This window comes from Phascolarctos cinereus, unplaced genomic scaffold, assembly GCF_003287225.1.
Source record: "Phascolarctos cinereus isolate Bilbo 61053 unplaced genomic scaffold, phaCin_HiC Scaffold_5;HRSCAF=322, whole genome shotgun sequence".
Lineage (NCBI taxonomy): Eukaryota > Metazoa > Chordata > Mammalia > Diprotodontia > Phascolarctidae > Phascolarctos > Phascolarctos cinereus.
Window position 1 is genome coordinate 209,458,022 of NW_027555958.1, and position 19,208 is coordinate 209,477,229.

The 19,208-nt window shown below is 35.8% G+C and overlaps 1 protein-coding gene across 1 annotated transcript in view; it reads left to right on the forward strand.

Annotated features, from left to right (window-relative positions):
- Positions 1–19,208, forward strand: part of KHDRBS2 (KH RNA binding domain containing, signal transduction associated 2) — a 796,104-nt gene that overhangs the window by 452,568 nt on the left and 324,328 nt on the right. The window lies entirely within an intron of this gene.

Genomic DNA, 19,208 nt, shown 5'->3' on the forward strand with positions numbered 1-19,208 from the left:
AGTGCTTGATATGATTTTATATGCATGTTATTGTTCTTTTCCTGCAACTGAATGTTATTTTGTTCTTACCCATCATTTACAAAGCAACTGCCATTGATCATCATTAGAGTCAGTATGTTTGAAAGGAAAAAAAAAACAAACTAGAATTGAAGTGAGAGTATTTGGCTTCAAACCCTCGCTAGGCATTCTTATGTGTGGCCTTGGGCAAACAATATAATTTTTGTAGGCTTCAGTTTCTTAATCTGTGCAATTGAGGGATTTGAATTTGACTCTCTGAAGTCTCTTTCAGTCTAAGTCATTTATCCTTTGCTTTATGTTTAGTTCTCATCTTCATATTCCTAAAAGGTTCAGGTGTTTAGTAAATTATTTAAACAGATGCTTGTTGAATAAAATTAAATTGAATTCCTAGAATCATAGGTTTTGAACTAAAAAGGAACTTTAGAGATAATTGAGTTTTACCTCCTTATTTTGCAGATGAGGAAATTGAGGCTTATAAGGATTAAGTGTTTTGCTCAGGATTACAACTAGTAAGTGTCTGAGGCTGTGTTTCAACCTTTCTCCCTGATTTCACACTGGGCTCTGTCAGATTAATTGACTTTAGTTGATTATATCAAGTATGAGAACATGTATACAAAGCAAAATGGGAGAGAAAGAGCAAGAGAGAATATTATCAAGTTTTGATATCCATTCTTTCTGTAATGGACTCAGCTGTACTGTTTTTGGCCTTTGAGAACACATCAAACAACATTTGCCTGAAGCATATTTGATTGATGATACAGTCCATGGAGGTCTGTTGGGTTCCATGATGGGATTCTTGTTTTTTCCACTGAATGTTGTCAAAACTTGAATGCAGTCTCAGATTGGTGGGGAATTTCCGTTTCCCCCCAAGGTTTTTGGAAAAATCTGGCTAGAGTGTAATGGGAAATTGACACATCTTTTCAGAGGTGTCCATCTGAATTACCATCAACCCCTCATATTCTGGGACATAATCAATGCAACTTATGAGTTCTTGTAACAGCTTTTATGAAAGATGTCATCAATAAATCCCAATAATAAGCTCAAAATAAGAAAACAAAGGTATGTGATGACAACATTTTTATTAAATAGGTATATTAATAAGCCAATAAGGATTTTTCAAGTTACTTATATTCATCAGAACTGTATTGGATATTTCAGGGGATATAATAATAATTTCTGCTCTCTAGGCCTAAGTTTTCTTATGTGAAAAATGAGACTCGATGTGTTATTTGATTATCTTCATTGGCTCCATCTCTTATGTCTTTAGCATCTATTACCTAGATCTAGGTAATAAATAGAAAATTGAGACAATCCTTTAGATAATTGAAACACAAAGACCACAGAGTCCTTAGTTATCTCCTGTATTTAATAATGCAAATCACTATAGTGAGTAACTTAGGTTAATATGAGCAATAAACTGCATTTTTACTCATAATGATATACAACCACCTCAATTTCTTGTCACAATGTTATTGACGAACTAGTCATTTAGAATGCTATTCTACCAGAAAAAAAATTAAACATCCTGTTATTTGGATAAATAGGCTAATATTTCATAGATCTCATCTTATAATATTTCAGGTTCAACAAGATTTAGTCTATGATGTGTAACGTGCCAACCCATACACACAAGAGAAGCGTTAACTTTAACTTAAGTGAATATGAGGATGTTACAGAAGCCATTCATCCATTCTCTTAGCTATCAAGCAGCTCAAAAGCAGCTGCTGTGGTTGTTTTGTCATAATTAATTAAGGAAACATTTGTATGCCTGGAGAGAAAAGGAGAAACTAGATCTGGAAGAAAGGGAGAAGATAGTAATTAAAAGATAATTAAATTCATGATTATTTATGGCAACGTATCATGAGGGTTATATCAAACAATACTTGTTCTGCATTTCTAGAGGTTATGACTTCAAATGGATACCATTGGTATACAGAAAAAAAACTAAATTGGCAAACTTTGAGCAAAAATGTTACATTATATATAAGCAACCAATTAAATAGATTTAATTGGGTAGTAAGCAAATGAGCAATTTTATGTTCCAACAACTACCCAACCATTTTCTAATAGAAGAGCCACATTTTTTTAAAGGCAAGTGGGGTTAAGTTACTTGCCCAGGGTCTCACAGCTAGTAAGTGTCAAGTGTTTGGTCTGAAGCCAGATTTGAACTCAGGTCCTCCTGATTTCAGGGATGGTACTCTATCCACTGTGCTACCTAGCTGCCCCTGAAGATCCACATTTCAAAAATAAATGCAACAAAAAATAATAATTTGGCACTGTAAGAAGTGACTGTGCCAACTGAGGGCATGGATTAGCACAAATTTTCCAGATGGGGATGTCATGTCTATGAGATCAAGGAGAGTTACACTGTGTGGGGTACATGGATAGAAGACTTGAATGTAGGTAGATTGGTTCTGTTCCATGTGATGGAAAAATCACTTTAGGATTTTAAAGAAAAGAGCAAAATTCTAAGTAAAGAACAGAAATGGTTCTAATACTGGAGCAAAAGCATGGGAAATTGATTGCAGGAGGGACAATAAATGGATAACTTAGAGAGCAGATAGTCCAAGAAAGGTCCATTTGGACAAGTTAAGTATGATATTTCCTTTTTCATGGTATTCCCTTAAATAATCCTTTCCTTACCATTCCTATAAATCACTGTGAAAGGAAAAGTATCACACTAAATTTTCATAATGGGATCAAATCTTGCTTCTTTTCACACTTCCTCCCAGAATAATTATATCCAACTCTATTCCATTATTCCAACTCCTCTCATCAATTATTGAAACATATTGAAACATAATAATAATGAAGATGCCTTACATTATATATTATTTATGGTATTTTATAGTTTACTGAATACTTTATGTCCATTGTCTCATTTGAGCCTCATAGAAATCTTTCCAACCAAATTTCCTAACCAAAACATTTATTATGGTTGAACATAGAATAAGTGTTCAGTCATTGTCAGCAAAAAGGCTAAATGAAAACTTGAATTTTATTATAGGGAAAGTAAATTGCATGAAGGCTGTGCCTATCGATGCTGTCCCCTATAAAGGGAATGGTGGGATACAGATTTTGTATTGTGTTCAACTCTTTATGTTTCTATATCAGTGTGAATGGAAGAGAAGAAAGAATTCCCGTTGCTCTTGAATACATCATTTTTTTTATGGTTCCTTTAACTATTTGGAGGTCCTGCATTCCTATGCATATTTTTCCAGAAGTCAGTTACAATAACAATAAAAAGAATTTGAGTTACAAAGAGCACCCTCTTGAAAAGCAAGATTCAATGAAATTAATTGCATCAACTTGAGCAAGTTGTTTAACCTAAGTTTGATTGGGTGACTTAGAGCTCTAGCATTCTATGAAACCATTATTCTAATTAGACCATAAAACTGCTTTCTTTTTCCTAATGAAGTAATACAAATATAAATATTCCTCATTTATATTAACTAAGAAATAGAAACATAATGAAACTTTTAGATGCCACCCTTTTGTATAAAAAACAAAATAAAACTCAAAAATTTGTGTTACCATTTGCACTTTTTCTTACAGCAACCTGTAAACAGGATATTTTTTTTGTGTTCCATTTAAAAGTCTCCCATTATATGGTGCTTATGTGCTGGACAATAATATGTTATAAGTAATATATTCCATATCCTTCTTTTTTTTGTAATATTTCTCTTTATATCTAGGTTATGTGTCCATTTTGACCTTATCTTAGTAAATGGTACAAGATACCAGTCTATATCCAGGTTCTCCCATACTGCTTTCCAATTTTTCCAATAATTTTTATGAGATAATGTATTCTTATCCAAAAATCTCAAGTCTTTACATTTGTCATATACAAGATTATTATGTTTGTTTGCTGCTATAAATTGTATGTAAACTCTATTCCATTGATCTTTCTGTTTCTTAGCCAGTACTATCCAGCTTTGCTAATTACTACCTTATAAAGTAGTTTAAGACCTGGTACTGCTAAACCTCCATCTTTTATATTTTTTCTTTATTTCCTTTGATATTCTTGAATTTTGTTCTTTCAAATGCAACTTGTTATTTTTGTCAATTTGGAAAATTAATGTTTGATAATTTAATTGGGATGGTCATGTTGGATATATAAATTAGTTTGGGTAAAATTGTCATTTTTATTATATTTGCTCTACCTACTCATGAATAATTAATATTAATGCAATTGTTTAAATTTAATTTTATTTGTATAAAAGGTTTTTGATAGTATGTGTTGATAAAAAATAAGTTAATTTTAAATATTTGAAAATATTTTTGTGATTAGTAAATATGCTTTTTAAATCAGGAAGGAGACATTAAATGAGAAGAGGATAGATAGATAGATAGATAGATAGATAGATAGATAGATAGATAGATGATAGATAGATACATAGATACATACATATATACATACATATATATATATAGATACATAGATACATACATAGATACATAGATAGAGCAGACATATATAGGAAGATGATAGAGAGATCTATGGAAATATAGATCTCTATCTATTTATCTATAATGAAAGCATCAATTTTGGAACAATATTTCAATGTACTAGCATGTTTAAAACCCAGTCAGTTGGCTTCCTTTTCTAGTTCAACTGTACTTAATTTCTTTGAGGGCAACAATTTTATCATCCACTTCCTTTTCCTGATAAAAGCTAGTACAGTGATTTGCACATGATAATACTCAATAATTGTTTGATAAATTAAAAAATACATAAATTCAATATTGTAGATTCACTCTATGTTAGAAAATATGATTTTTATAATAATATATAAGAAAATGTTTTTAAAAAACACAAATTTGGATGAATAAACATAATTTTAATAGAAGTTTGATGGCTGCTATTTTAAAACTAAATATGTGAATACATTTACTCTGAAATATCACAGAAAATGTGTCACTGGACAATGATATGTTGTTAACAATATGGAATCATAAGTTAGCAGTGACTGATGACTCCACCAACTTTCAAAAACTAGTGAATTTTTCTAGTAATTTGCTAGATGTTAGCAGAAGCAATAACAATTAGATTGACACCTCTTTTTGATCCAACAGCATATTCAGTGTTACAAAATACATTACTGTGTGGTCAAACAGCACAATGATAGTTAATTTGATGGTTTTGTTTAGTAATCTTTTGTTGTTGTTGATAATGATGATGCATGGCTATCATCATAGAAGACTTTGGTACATTAATGGAATCATGATTATACTAGTATTAAAGTTCTTTGTGATAATGCGGACCCCTTCCTATGCCATCAGATTATTGTCCATGTGTCTCCAAAACTCTCTGAAGAGGGCCCATATAATGTGCTAGAAAACTGCTTTTCTCTTAATATCTCAGATTTGCTTCTGACTCTAATCCTAATCCTAACCCTAAACCTCTGATTCTATCTCTCATATATTATCTTTCCCTATGATTGGTCCCCGTCCCCATCATACCATTTTGAAGCAGAATGTTGTCCTGAAGAAAACATCGCATTTTTAGTTGGAAGACCTGAGCTGTAATCCTGGCTGTGCCATTTGCTCCTGTGTAACCATGAGCCAGCCACTTCACCTGTCTGTCACTCATTTTCCTCATCTGTTAAATGAGGAATTTGTAATAGATGATCTCAGAGGACCTTTATAGCTCTTAGTACTAAAATCCTATATCTTTTATATAATTTCTTAAATACATGTCATTGTTGATAATGTACTGCTACCTGCAGGCATGCCCCATGTGTCTCTCTCCTGCCCTTTAGATTACTTGTAATTTTGATTCTTCTGTGATCATAGCATTTTATGATTCAGAGCTACACAACCTCATTGTTGCTACTGATATTATAAGAGATGGGTTTTTATGACAGCAAACAGGTTGGGATCATTGAAAACATTAGAGTTGTCCAAATGTGATCCAGCCACATATCTTTGTGTTCAATTTTGGGAACAGTTTGTTGTCGTCATCTGGAATATATTATTTGTGGGTGAGTATATACATGCGTACACACACACACACACACATGTGCACATACATGCAAACATATACACATGTGTGTGCATATGTATATGTATATGCTTATGGGTGTATATGTATATACATACACCTATGTGATGTCTCAAAAAGTGTTAGTGCAGCTTTAAGTTTTCAAAGTATATATTTTCTATTATATACATATGCATACATACATATGTGTGTGTATGTAATATACACCTATATGCATGTGTATATATGTATACACACATATCTACATAAGAGAGACTGGATGGATCTGTGATTTCACTAGGGAATGTCTGTATTTGTTGAATTGAATTTGTTCCTAAGCATGTTTTCCTAATTAATAACAATATATGTTTGAATTCTGGTGGATATAAATTCTTTAAATGAGGCAGCTACTCTTTGCAGCTTACAATCTAGTGATAAATTCAGAAATGGTCATAATCCAAAATAGGGATTAAGACTAGACCAGTGATTTCACTGATAATCTCAGGTGAAGCAACTCCATTTATTAGTTTAAGTCATCTCCTCTTTAGCAACTTATAGTCTTGGGCAGTTATCTAGAGCACTAAAAAATAAATGACTTGTTTAGGTTACATAAGCACTATGGATCAGAAGTTTTCCTGCCTTTGACTAGTTCTCTATCCACTATACCATGCTGCCTCTCATACATACATGTACAAAGTTTTGTATATATACAAATGCATTCTCATGTATGTTTTATGTTTGCACACATGTACAATTACATGTACATGTATAAGTATTTATGCTTTAATATTTCAAGTACTGGTAATTTGATTAGTAAGATAACTCCTTCCCCTGATGCAGATTTCTATCCCTCTGAATTCTATTAGATTCTCACAGAAATTTGACTGTGGCTGAAAAATTATGCAACATCTTGAGATCAACCTGGTAATGAATTTCTGCATTGGCATTTGTACAAAACATACCTTGTCAATCGGGGATTCTATTTGAAATTTTTGTTTAATCCATGCTACAATGAGGTTTCAGAATAAAAAAGGAACACATGACTCTGTGTGTGTGTGTGTGTGTGTGTGTGTGTGTGTGTGTGTGTGCATGCTTCTTAGTGGATATACTCAATAGTCTTCCTATAAACCACATATTACAAGCTGGACAATATTCACTTTTCACTGTCTTTGCTTTTCACATGTGAGGGGTGAGCCCAGGTTCTTTTACATTAGAATATTACCTGCAAATGGGAGATAATAAAGAACAATATCATCAGTAAGGAATTCTTGTTTGAATTCTGCATGGGACATCTTCTATGATGCTAGTAATTTTTTAGATGACCCCTTATTATAGGAGCAATATCTACCAATGTCTACCGTGTAAGGTAGGCTAATTCTTTTCCTAAAAACCCAGGAACTCACCCTCAAGCCTTAATTATCTGGGACATCAAATCATGGGGACAACTTTTTTTGATTTTGGGGAAAAGAACTTCCCGACCTTATTGCATATTTTTTCAACTTTCAAATCCATAGACCTCCTTCTCCACCCCCCACATTTAGCATCAATTGGAAATAGTCAAACCTAAATTCACACTTTAATAGAACTTTCATCTCAACAACATAATTATCCTCTCCAGTGTCATAGAGCAGAGCCTACTTATACTTTCCCTTCCTGTATGTCTTTTTTTTTATTTTAATTTATGGAGTGGAACAAGCATTTCCATAACATAGTATAATTTAAAAAATTTGATTGTACCTGAAGCTGCAAGTTTACTATACATACCTTGCTATTCCTTTCAAATATGCAACAAAATTATTTTTTTTCTTTTTTCTTTTTTCATCCTAGAGATGGCTACCATTAGACAAAAATATGTGCATATGTGTGTAGGCATACACACACACATACACATATAAAATTATTCTATGCATACTTCTATATCTTTTTTTGTCTTGATGCAGATAGCAATTTTCTTCATATGTTGTTTATAATTAATTTGGGTATTTAAAAATACACAAAAAGCTTATTCATTCAAAGTGATTCTTAAAACAATATTTCTATTACTGTATACAATATTCTGTTGGTTCTGCTCATCTCATTCTTCATTATTTCATGCAAGTCTTTCATTTTTTTTCTAAAATCATTGAACTCATCATTTCTTATAGTACAGTAGTATTCCATCACAATCATATACCGCAACTTATTCAGTAATTCCCCAGTTGATGAGAATCCCTGCAATTTCCAGTTCTTCACCACCATAAAGAGAGCTTCTATAAACATTTTATAACATACAGGTTCTTTTCTTTTTCCCTAATCATCTTTGGAAATAAATCAAGTAAGGGTATTGCTGGGTCAAATGGTGTAGGTAGTTTAATATTTGGTCATAATTTGGGCATAATCTATAAGCATAATTCTAGATTGCTCTCCAAAATGGTTGGATCACTTCACAGTTCCACCAACAATGAATTAGTGTAACAATTTTTCCATGTCCCCTAGAACATTTGTCACTTTCCACTTGTATAAATCTTGTCTACATCCTCTCATCAGTCCTCTACAAGAGTTTATTTCAACATTCTTGCTATTTTCCTGTAGATCCCTTGCCACTGTGTATAAACCAATGGAGTGTTCAGAATGTTCATAGATTATGTTGCACCATCTCTAGATTTCCCTTTCCAGGTGAAATCTTTGGTAGTTTGGTGGGTGGAGGAGTTGGGAGTGATATATCCTGTAATTAGAATCTGGAAGACCTAATTTCAAAGCCTGGCTTAGAAACATACTATCTCTGTGACCCTAGGTAAGTCATTGTATTTCTGTGCCTCATTTTTCTCATCTGCAAAAAGAGAGTTTTGGGCTAGATAACTCCTAAAGTCCCTTCAATCTCTAAAACCATGGTCCTATAGTCTTTTCAGAAACAAAGAGGATATAAAACCAAAAAGAATCAATAATATTTAGGTAAGAAAGCACGACTTACACCAGTAATTTAAATATTTCTATAACTCATGGTGCTACCTTGATGCTATTGACAAAATATTAACTACAACATCAGTTTTGCATCCTCTCAACCTTGCAGAGAAAGTTCATATGTATTTAGAATACCATTATTATTGATTAGAAAATATAGGTTTTTCCTTTTCTTCTTCTTGTCTGTTTGCTTTATTTGTCCATTCCATAGCTAATGCCAATCAAGTCCTTCTGTAGCCCTACATGCTGAGCTGCTGCTGTTAGCACACTGACATATATCTATCAGTGCCCACCTTAGGGGCAAATACTATTTGCCATCACTCATCTGCTGCTGCATATTTCATCATTTATTGTTGCTTTTCTCTCAACTGCATGTACAACAATGAGAAACAGCATAAAGAACTATGACCAGAATATTTTTCCCCACCTGGTGGGAAGTTCACTGAGGAATTTTCATTTTATCCTTTTTATCTAGCCTTCTCTGTGGATAAGTAAGGATGATAGAATTCACACAATGCTTAGACCTTCTTCCAGCTAGGGGAAAAAAACATAAAAACCTTACCATGGGCAAAAAGACATTCCCCTCTTCTTTGCTCTTTCATTTGCTTACTTTTTATATGCTTTCCAGTCCTGATTCTCTCTTTTCATATCTACAGAAAATAGCATCATGCCAGCTGAAAGCTGGAAAGGAGGAAAGGAGTACATCTGTTGCTGTCATAGGGTGAAGGATACTCTTTCATTGATAGAGATTCAGTAGGCTTTCCTCTATTGATTTCCAGTATCTCAAATGTAATACACTGAGGGTTGTCAAAGAGAGTTGATTTGATTATAGTTAACATAATATACTTAAGTGTATTATAGTTAGTTTAAAAAGTCCCTCAAATCAGAGGCTAGCATGCATCTAAATCAAAGATTGTCTCTAAATCCATCCACTCTAGAGCTCTTTTTTATGGCTGAAATTCATACACCCTGGAGCTCTGTGTTATAGCTGAAAAGTAACAGAGTGTGCTGTGAATGTTTTTTAAGAATATATCTAGAGGAATAGAAACAGAACATGAAGGTATGGATGAAAGGGCAATCAGCTATAATTCAAGAGAGCAGGGTTCAAGTATCAGCTCTGCCATATGCATATTGTGTCACAGAAGCCTTTTTCTAATTACCTTAATTTCTAAAAAGCACCATTTGTTGTCATTCCTTCTTGCAAGAGGATTTTTTTGAGGAGATTGACAAATTGTGTGATAAGATCAGGCTCATTCTTTCCCTAAAAGGGAAGGAAGCTATTTCTAAGGATTGACTGTCCCAGAAGATTAAGACTTGAGGATGTTGTTTTTGATTTTTACTTGGATAGATCTGATAAAAGGGCAAAACAAGGATAGGAAAGAGATTTCATGGGCTTCAAGATGGTTCAGAATTGAGGGAGAATACTAGAATAAACAAGGTACATGCCTATCTATCTTCCTACCCCTGCAAGCCAGTAAGGGGTGGAAAAATATGCCCATACAAAAGAGCAGACTGCAAGGAATATGGTTTCCTCAAGGGAAGTGAGTGTACTCTGAAAGTGAGATGGAAAGAATGTTCATTGAATTGTATAGGATGTAAGACAGCAGGTGTTCCAAATGGAGCAGTGGACAGTGATAGCAAATTATACAGGTGGAAATGGGGAGGAGCAGAGCTAATTAGAAGTGACCTTATGACTCAGAAGAAAGTAGCATGGGACATCCTGTTGGTATCTAAGAGAGTGAGACTGAACTGCTAGTAAAAAGGAAGCAAGATACATATGATGCATTCCACAGCTGGAAGATGTACAGAATTAATCCATCCTAGAATTCCAAAGAAAATGAGAAATGAGTAGTAGTGTGTATGTGCCTCCATTGAGGTTTCTTTCTCTACTGCGCCTGGATAGAGGCAATTGAGCTTTTGAGCAGGGGGTCAGGAAGTAGGGAACTGTTGCCTAACTGGTTTTAATTCTCTTATTTTCCCTGAATATCTGTAATATGGGCAGAGATTGCTTTTGCCCTTAATTTAAGCATTCCAGCCAGCTTCAGCTGCTCTTTGGAGAAAGCTCCAGGACATGAGATTCCCAGAGTGCCTTGCACCCGGACATGGGTTTGCATCAGGCAGACATGAACAGAAAAGAGAAAGCAGCTGTGTGGAGGAAAGCCAAGAGGATGTGAACAGGGAAGAAGAGAGCAGCCATGTGGAAGAAGAGCAGCAGGCACAAACTGAGAAGAATAGATGGCAGCTGCCTGGAGAGAGATAACAGTCACTGAAGACAGAGCAGGCAGGCACAGATATGGAAGAAGAAGATAGCAGCCACATGGAGCAGTGATTGTAGGAGATAATGAGAGCTAATCAGCAGGAGAACTTGTGGGTGCAAGCAAATACACTGCAATATCCACTGGGAAAACAGAAGGAGACTATGCAGCCTGGCAGTACTGCAATGTTTCAGAGTCACAGGAAGAGGCTTCAGTGAGTGTCAGCTGGCTATGTGGTATTAGTACTCTCTAGTCCAGAAGTGTCAAACATGTGGCCCATACCACCTGAACCAGATGAAAATATAATTAGGAAATATTTGCCAAAGATAAAATAAAACAGAATGTTAATATATTTTTTTTATGTCCATATGTGTGCTGCAGGGCTCCTTACATACAGTTTGGTAGACCTCATTTCTATTTGAGTTTGACACCACTCTTCTAAACTACCTTCCTGAGAATAGAGAACGAAATTCAAAGAGGGAGATGGTATTAGACCCTAAGCTTCTTCACTAGGGACATCTGTCTGAACTACCTATGTCTTAGTATGGTGAGGGGAGCAGAAGGATAAAAAGGAAATAGAATATCCCTGAAGCACGGCAACCTTTTGGTGCATGAATACAACAAACCTGCTCTGGGATTCATGTTCCTATTATTCATCTCCCTATTCTACTTCAGTTACATGATGTTTGCATTTGAAATTCAAGTGCTGTTGATATGGTCTGGTTTAAAGATATACTAGAAAAGACTTAAGCCATTTTCTAAAATAATTAATGATGCAAAATTATATACAGAACCTAGAAAGTCACAAAATTTCTCAGATCATAGGGTCATAGTTTTAATGTTAGAAAAGCTAGAATGAAAACTAGAAGCTATCTAGTCCAATCTTCACTCTACAGAAGAAGAAATCATGGCATGGAAAGGTTAATAGAATTATGGTGAAGAGAGGAGTTCGAACCCAGGTAATCTGACTTCAAATGTACCATTCTATTTCCATCCTGATGTAGAATCATGTGGAAACTTGTGGAGGCCCAGTGCTATATATATTTAAACTAAGCATCAAAGTCCTCCACACTCTTTATCCTGCCCAATTTCGTATTCATATCCCACAAATAATACTAATACTATACTCAAATATCTCCTCACTCCTAAAACATATCTGATACATTTCTCTATCAGCACCTTTTTTTTTTTTCAGATCTGCTATATTAGCCAGAGTCTTAAGGAATCTGAGCATCTGTGAACTATTGGCTAGATTATAAAAGTCTGAGCAGTGGCTAGATTTTAGGAATCTGAGCACCTTAATGGTGACAAGATGGACCTTATGCACAGAAAGACTGTGGGATGTATCTAGAAGTGGCAAAGTAGTTTGGGGTGACTGGAGGAGGGGTCTAAGGAGTTTCTGGATGGGAATGGCCAGTAAGCTAGAGTAAAAAGAACTCCTGGAACCTGGACCACATGGCCAAGGGAGAATGGAGCAAAACTAGGATTAAGGGTGGGAAATGGCCAGGGGCCATAGGGAGGTGAGACAATGGAGGGGTGATTGGGTGTAGCCATAATGAAAGGCCAGTTGATAGGATTAGAAATCTGGCTAATGCCAGAGATTTGGCCCTGTGGGAAAGTGCAGGGTTTTTCCTTTCTGAAGTCCAGATCCCAACCTCATCATTCCCCCCTCAAACAAATGGGACTCAAATTCTTTTGGGGTAAGGGGCAAAGGTCTTGGCTTCCGAAACTGCTTCCTGCTAGCAAGGGGTGTAGAGCTGCCCCTGCCTGGAGTAGGTCCCAAAGAAGTTGACTGGAACAGAGCACAGGCTGCATCCAAGGAAAGACAGGAGGACATTGGCCGGTCCCTACTGTTTGCTACCAACTGCAGATAAATGGCCTGTGGTCTGGAAGACACAAATCTGACAGAAAAAACTGCAGGGCCCAGATATACAGCAGGGACTAGATTTAGGCCCCAACTTTGAGAGGATAAAACACCTTTAGCTCTCTTTGGATTCAGATAATTCAGTTTTCCAACCGTGCAGTATCAAATCCACCTCATAGCCAGACTCAGGAATAGCCAAGTAGGTAACATTCCCTTTCAAAGGAACATAATGGGGAAACTGAGCCAGGAGGATCCGATCTTAGACTGAGGCTAAAATTGTCCTCTCAGCTTTTCCCAATGCTGACTTCCCACCCGTATCACCTTCTCTGAGTAGCTTGTGGCATTTCTCTCAGATGGTGGATTATTGATTATAGGTGGATTATGACCCATCAGACAAATAACAATAAAATCCTATGAGCTTTTACCTCAAACAGCAAGTTTCATTAATCACTGCTTAGGAAAAACTTTTCCAGGATTTACATCCTGGTATAAAAAGCCAGTCATTAGAAATGTCTATACACCTGTAAATTCTCAGCAAGACAAAACCCAAACAAGTTTCTGGTAAGTTTACACATTAAAACAATAACCTACAATCGTCAAATTTTCTTAGCTGTAACCAAATTATGAAAAGTTGCTTGACATAACTGATACAGAAAGTTCACCAATTTGAAACTTGAAACAAACCCATTATCAATCAGGTGACTTCAGTTTTGTTAAATGCACTTCCAAATTACTTTACACAGAGAATCAACATCTCATCATTAACAGTTAAAACTACAAATTTAAAAGAGTGTGTTTACCCAAGTTTAGAGGCTAGCTTCATTACCATGAGCAGGATGTGCTGAACCTGGGTGATGCTTCCAGGCAAGGGTTGCCCTAGAGCCCAAGGCCATTGCCAGGGGGGCCCATGCTGTAGCTGCTGCGCCTCCCCTCTCCTTCCTTTCCCAGGTAGGGTAGGGCTAAATCAAAGATGAGGGGCAAAGGGTGAAACTCTCTTGTCCTATGAGAGGAGTTAATAGATACCCTCTCGACTCAAGGGAAAGGAGTGACCAGGTTGTACAGGTGTTTCAAAACTCTTTAATGATCAATTTCAAAACCTCCAGAATCTGCCAAGATATTTTTAACTGTTCTAACTTTCCCTGTAAACTCCACGAAGGAGGATTCAGAGGTGCAGATGGAAGGGAGTAAGTAAGCTTTAGGGCACCTAAAAGCAACTGCAGTTTCCCCCAATTCCCTAGCACCGAGGCAATTAACAGAATTGAGCATACACTTCTGGATAAGGCATCCATCCTTGTCCTCTATGCTGTAGACCCATAGCCTGAGAGCATCAGGCCAACCACGAGACAGCCTCATAACTGTCTGCCCAAAAAGCACCTCCAAGCCTTGGTGCTTGGAAAGCAACCTTAACTGCAGAGCAAGAAAGGAGTAAGGGGAGGCTTACATACCTTCCAGTCTTGGCTGGAGAAGAACTTGGGGTTAGGCAGTTTCCCCATATGGGCCACCAAAATGATGTGGTCTTGAGGTGCTGTGACCCCAAAATCACCACACGCTCATCCTGTTTGAAGTAATTCTACCTAAGCCTTCTTTCAGCCAAAGACAAGGTTTATTAGAACATCCATCCTATTGGGCAGACTCTTTAGGAGCCTGAACATTAGTAAGTTATTGGCTTATTGGCTAGATTATAAGAATCTAAGCAGTGGCTAGATTTTAAGAATCTGAGCTTATCTGCACCTTTAATTGCGGCATTCAGTTTTCCTGGAATGTCCTCTAGGGAATATTTGCCTAATTAAGTCATTTTAATCTTTCAAGACACAGCTTAAATGCTATCTTCCCCTTGAAGACTTCACTTATACATCTTTGCAACTAGCATACCACCTGTGTAATACCACATGGTCTAGACTGGTACTTTGAGTGTGACAGGGAATCCAGAAATATTTATGAATAAAAATGAATAAGTGAAATTGAATGAAAATCAATAGTAGCAGTGTTGTACATTATTTTCTATACCACCTATTTCCTTTTGTCATAATAATTTGCAAGTTCGTGATATTAAACATCTCGGGACATTAAGGTCTCATTGATACAGGATGTTGTAAATGACAAATGTTTTCAATTAATTCATTGTTAATGATCTTAACACTTATTTAAAATGTTCATTGGGTTTCTATTTATTTAAGATTCCCTAAAGCTTAAGTATGTTTTCTTCTGGTTTCATGTAGTTTTTACATTCCTCTAGAATGAGAGATCAGAAAGAAATGGAGGCATACTTTTGGGATTTAAGTATCATTATTTTAAAGGATGACTGGCAGCTGAAAGAAAAATCAGTGATTATCACTATTATGGTCCTTCCTAGCCCTATAAGGTAATGTAGAACAGAGGAGTGCTTGCCAGTACATTGGGACTGGAGTCAAGAATAGCAGAGTTCAAGTCTGGCCTCATATACTTACTAGAAGTGTGATTCAGGACAAGTCACTCAACCTCTCTCTACTTCACTTTCTTTGACTGTGGAGGTAATATTAGCACTTACCTCCAAGGGTTGTGGTCAGATTCAAATTGGATAATTGTAAAGTGTTTTGTAATCCTTGAAGACCTATATAAATAATAGCTATTATTATTATTATAAATTTAAAAATAGGTCAGCAAAAATGACTCATGATTTGTAAAAGTTTGCACTGTCTCTTCTTATATTCCATATTTTAATAGAAAGGATGTATCTTAGACAAATGGGAATCAACTATTTAAAGTCACAGAGTACTAGAAACAAAGACTGCATTAGTGTTTATTTGTCAGCAGAGTTATTTCTTCCAGTTTATTAAGTTCCTCCTCTCAAAGGAGGAGAGAGCAGAGCAGGAGAGGAGAGGAAAGCAAGAAAATTCAAACATTAACTACTGCCCACATTATACATGATCAAGAAAGACTGTCTTCTCTATTTTCCCTCAAATCAAACTATTAAGGAAAACACATCAAAGTGTACCACTAAGTGTCACTATGAAGTGCTTAGTAGGCTGGCTGACATTTCTCCTCACAACTAGAAACATTCAGGGTTGAAGTTTGCATTGACTCAGCCTACTGGACCTCTCAGAGGGCAGACTCTACTTTGGTCCTTCTTCCTCCTCCTTTCATTCCTTCATTTTTCTCCAGGGTTAGGGACAGAGGCAAGGAAAGGATTTAGCCCAAGGGCCCTGCTGCTCCTTGTGAACTTCCCTATAATGAATCACCAATGAAAGTGATACTACTTTAGTTTTAGGGAATGAAAGGTTCCAAATTCTTTGCAAAGTTCTAATTTTTAAAGCTTAATAAGATTGTAAGAAAAAATGATAAATGATTGGTAAAGTATGATCTCATTTATAGAGTATTGTTCTCTAACATGAGCTAGGAATTGAAGCAAAGGTCTTGAATTTAAAGTTATTTGTTTGTTTGTTTTCTAGTCAATTACTAGAACTATCAGAACTGGCCAGTCATGCACATATTCCATTTGGGTCAACCGCTATTGTTTATGAGAAGCAAAACTAGGTCAGTTTAAACATACAACCCACACACAGCAGAGTAAAGGACCTTGTTTAAAAATGGGTACTGGCTGCATCTAGATGAAAGAGAATGGGGTGAGAAGGTAAGTAAGGAAAAAGAATAAGAATGGTTCAGTAACCCTATGGACATTTACTTCCAAGCTTCAGCCAAATGGGAAAGCTCCTAAGATGGATCAGAGTATGCTATACATTTCTAGTAACTCTTATTGTCTTCACTTCTACTCCCTATGGGCCTAGGAAAGTAAACTTCATTTCAGCTGCTGCCCTTCATGCAGACATTATTAAACTGCTGCTAGCCTCTTCCCTTCCATCTTTGTTGCTTCCAACACTTGGGTAGTGAGAATGGGCCAACATTCTCAGCTGTCATTATCTAAAAGATGAGAGTGTTCAACTGGAGCTGTACAGGAGATGAGAGCAGTATGTTTCCCCTAATTTTTTCCTTTTTTGCCTTTATTTTCAGGATTATTCCAATTCTTGTTCTCTGTTTATATCACATGATAATTTTTCACATTTTTACATGCTAAATATGGGATAAGGGAGAGAGAGAATACCATTCCCAAAACGACCAGATGTAATTTAAAATGTTTATTTTAGGGTAGTCCTTAGTCTGGGTATTACAATAGGACCATTAATTTAGAGAGGACCTAACAGAAGATGCAACCCAGAACCCTCCTTTCACAGATGAGGAAAGTAAGATCCAGTGAAAGTAAGCAACTTACCCAAAATCACACTCCAATGTGGAATTTGAACCCAGGGTCACAGGCCTTACTCCCAGTACTGTACCTGAAAGCTCTTTACCCTCCTTCTGGCATCAGTGTTTCTTGTAGTCTGATAGCTAGAATTCTCATAGAGCTTTCAGAATCACAGATCAAACAGTTGTTCCCAGAGGGCTGATCAGTTTCCCTGCTAGTGCTAAGCTCTAATTGTAGCTCATGCTATCTCAGGTCCCTTTGCTTCTTCTGACAGTATACATTGGGCTGCTTCTCTCTGTGTAGCTCCCAATATGCTGCTTTCGTTTGATGTTTTTAATCTGCAAGCAAAGAGTAGATGCTAGTCTCTCTGCTGTGACCTGTATATGTTAAGTAATAACAATACCTCTGTGGTGTAACCATGCAGTTCTGCATCCCTTTCGGGGATTGTCCCTCAAAACCTTTTTTTCCCCCTGAGTCCTTTGGAAATTACCTAGGAAGATAAATCTCTATGACACATTCTGCTGTTCTTATTCTAAAGTTCCCTTTAAATTTCTTCTACTTACTACTCATTAGTCTCTGACATCAGGTTCCTTAAGTAAACTCTCCCATCACAGAATCAGTCCATTACTCTCAAAGCATCATTCAGACTTGGCTATTTGAGGGCTGGACAGTCTTCAAAAATTCCTCTTCTTATATACAACCCTACCTCCCCAATATAACACTGAAGCACACATACAAATCGAGTCCTAGAAATAGCAGTGGGTATGACATAATTCCCTAAAGTAGAAAATATTAACAAGAACCCTGAATTATATAAACATTGCCAAATATACTAATAATGCTTATATAAAGCAATGAGACTTTCCAAAATACAGTCAAATCTCATTAATATGGGTTCCATAATATAAATTTGTAATAGTTTGTAAATGGCTGGGCTGAAACTTACCTTTGCTCTAATTATAAAAAGTTTACAAAGCAAATTGTTGAGATTAATATGATTGGGGTAGAAGATTTAGCAAGATTATAAATTGGATTTTAGCAAAACTAAGTCCTTGAAAATAAATCACTTACAAGAAATAAGTTAGTTAAAAACATAAATTAAAGTATCAGATTATTCCTCAAGGACTCCTGCTAGGCAAGTCCTTTGTTGAACAAATTCTAGAAACATTATGAACTTAAAAATCATGAAAGGACTTTTAAAATAAGGTAATACAAACTTTTCATTAAATCAAGGAGGAACTTCACCATTGAGTAGTACAGGCTATTTCCTGTTTATTTTAAAGCCTATTTGTTATAGACATAGAATTTTGAAGCTGGAGTGAGATTGAGTCCATAGTCATCCAACATTGATCATCTATGGCTTAATAAGATCAACTAAACCACATTCTCTCCATCCCAAAGGCTTAATAATGTCAATGAATAAAACCTTAAGACAGTAAATTGATGCTAGTTTGAGTTTAGACTCAAATTCTTACTGAGACTGGCTATAATTATGTCATTAACCATTCAACTATGAACAAATTATTGTTAGTATTGTTGTTCTTCCTTTAAGTTAATGGGAAAAATAGAAGATGAAATGTTGCTTCTTTTGCATATATTGCAAAATTCTTTTGATGTTTATTAGTACCCTCCTTCCTTCATTGCAGAGGTGGGGGACTATGGGCATGAAATATTGCATACGATAATTAAAAAAGATGACAACTATGATGATGATGGTGATGATGATGACGATGATGTGATAATGCTGATAGCTAGCATTTATATAGCTACCCCTATTTGCCAGGCACTATCCTAAACATTTTACAATTATTATCTCACTTAATCTTCACAACAACCCTGCAAAGCTGGTGATATTTGTATCCCCATTTTACAGTTGAAGAGATTGAGATACATAAAGGTAATTGACTTGCATTATTAAACAATGAATTG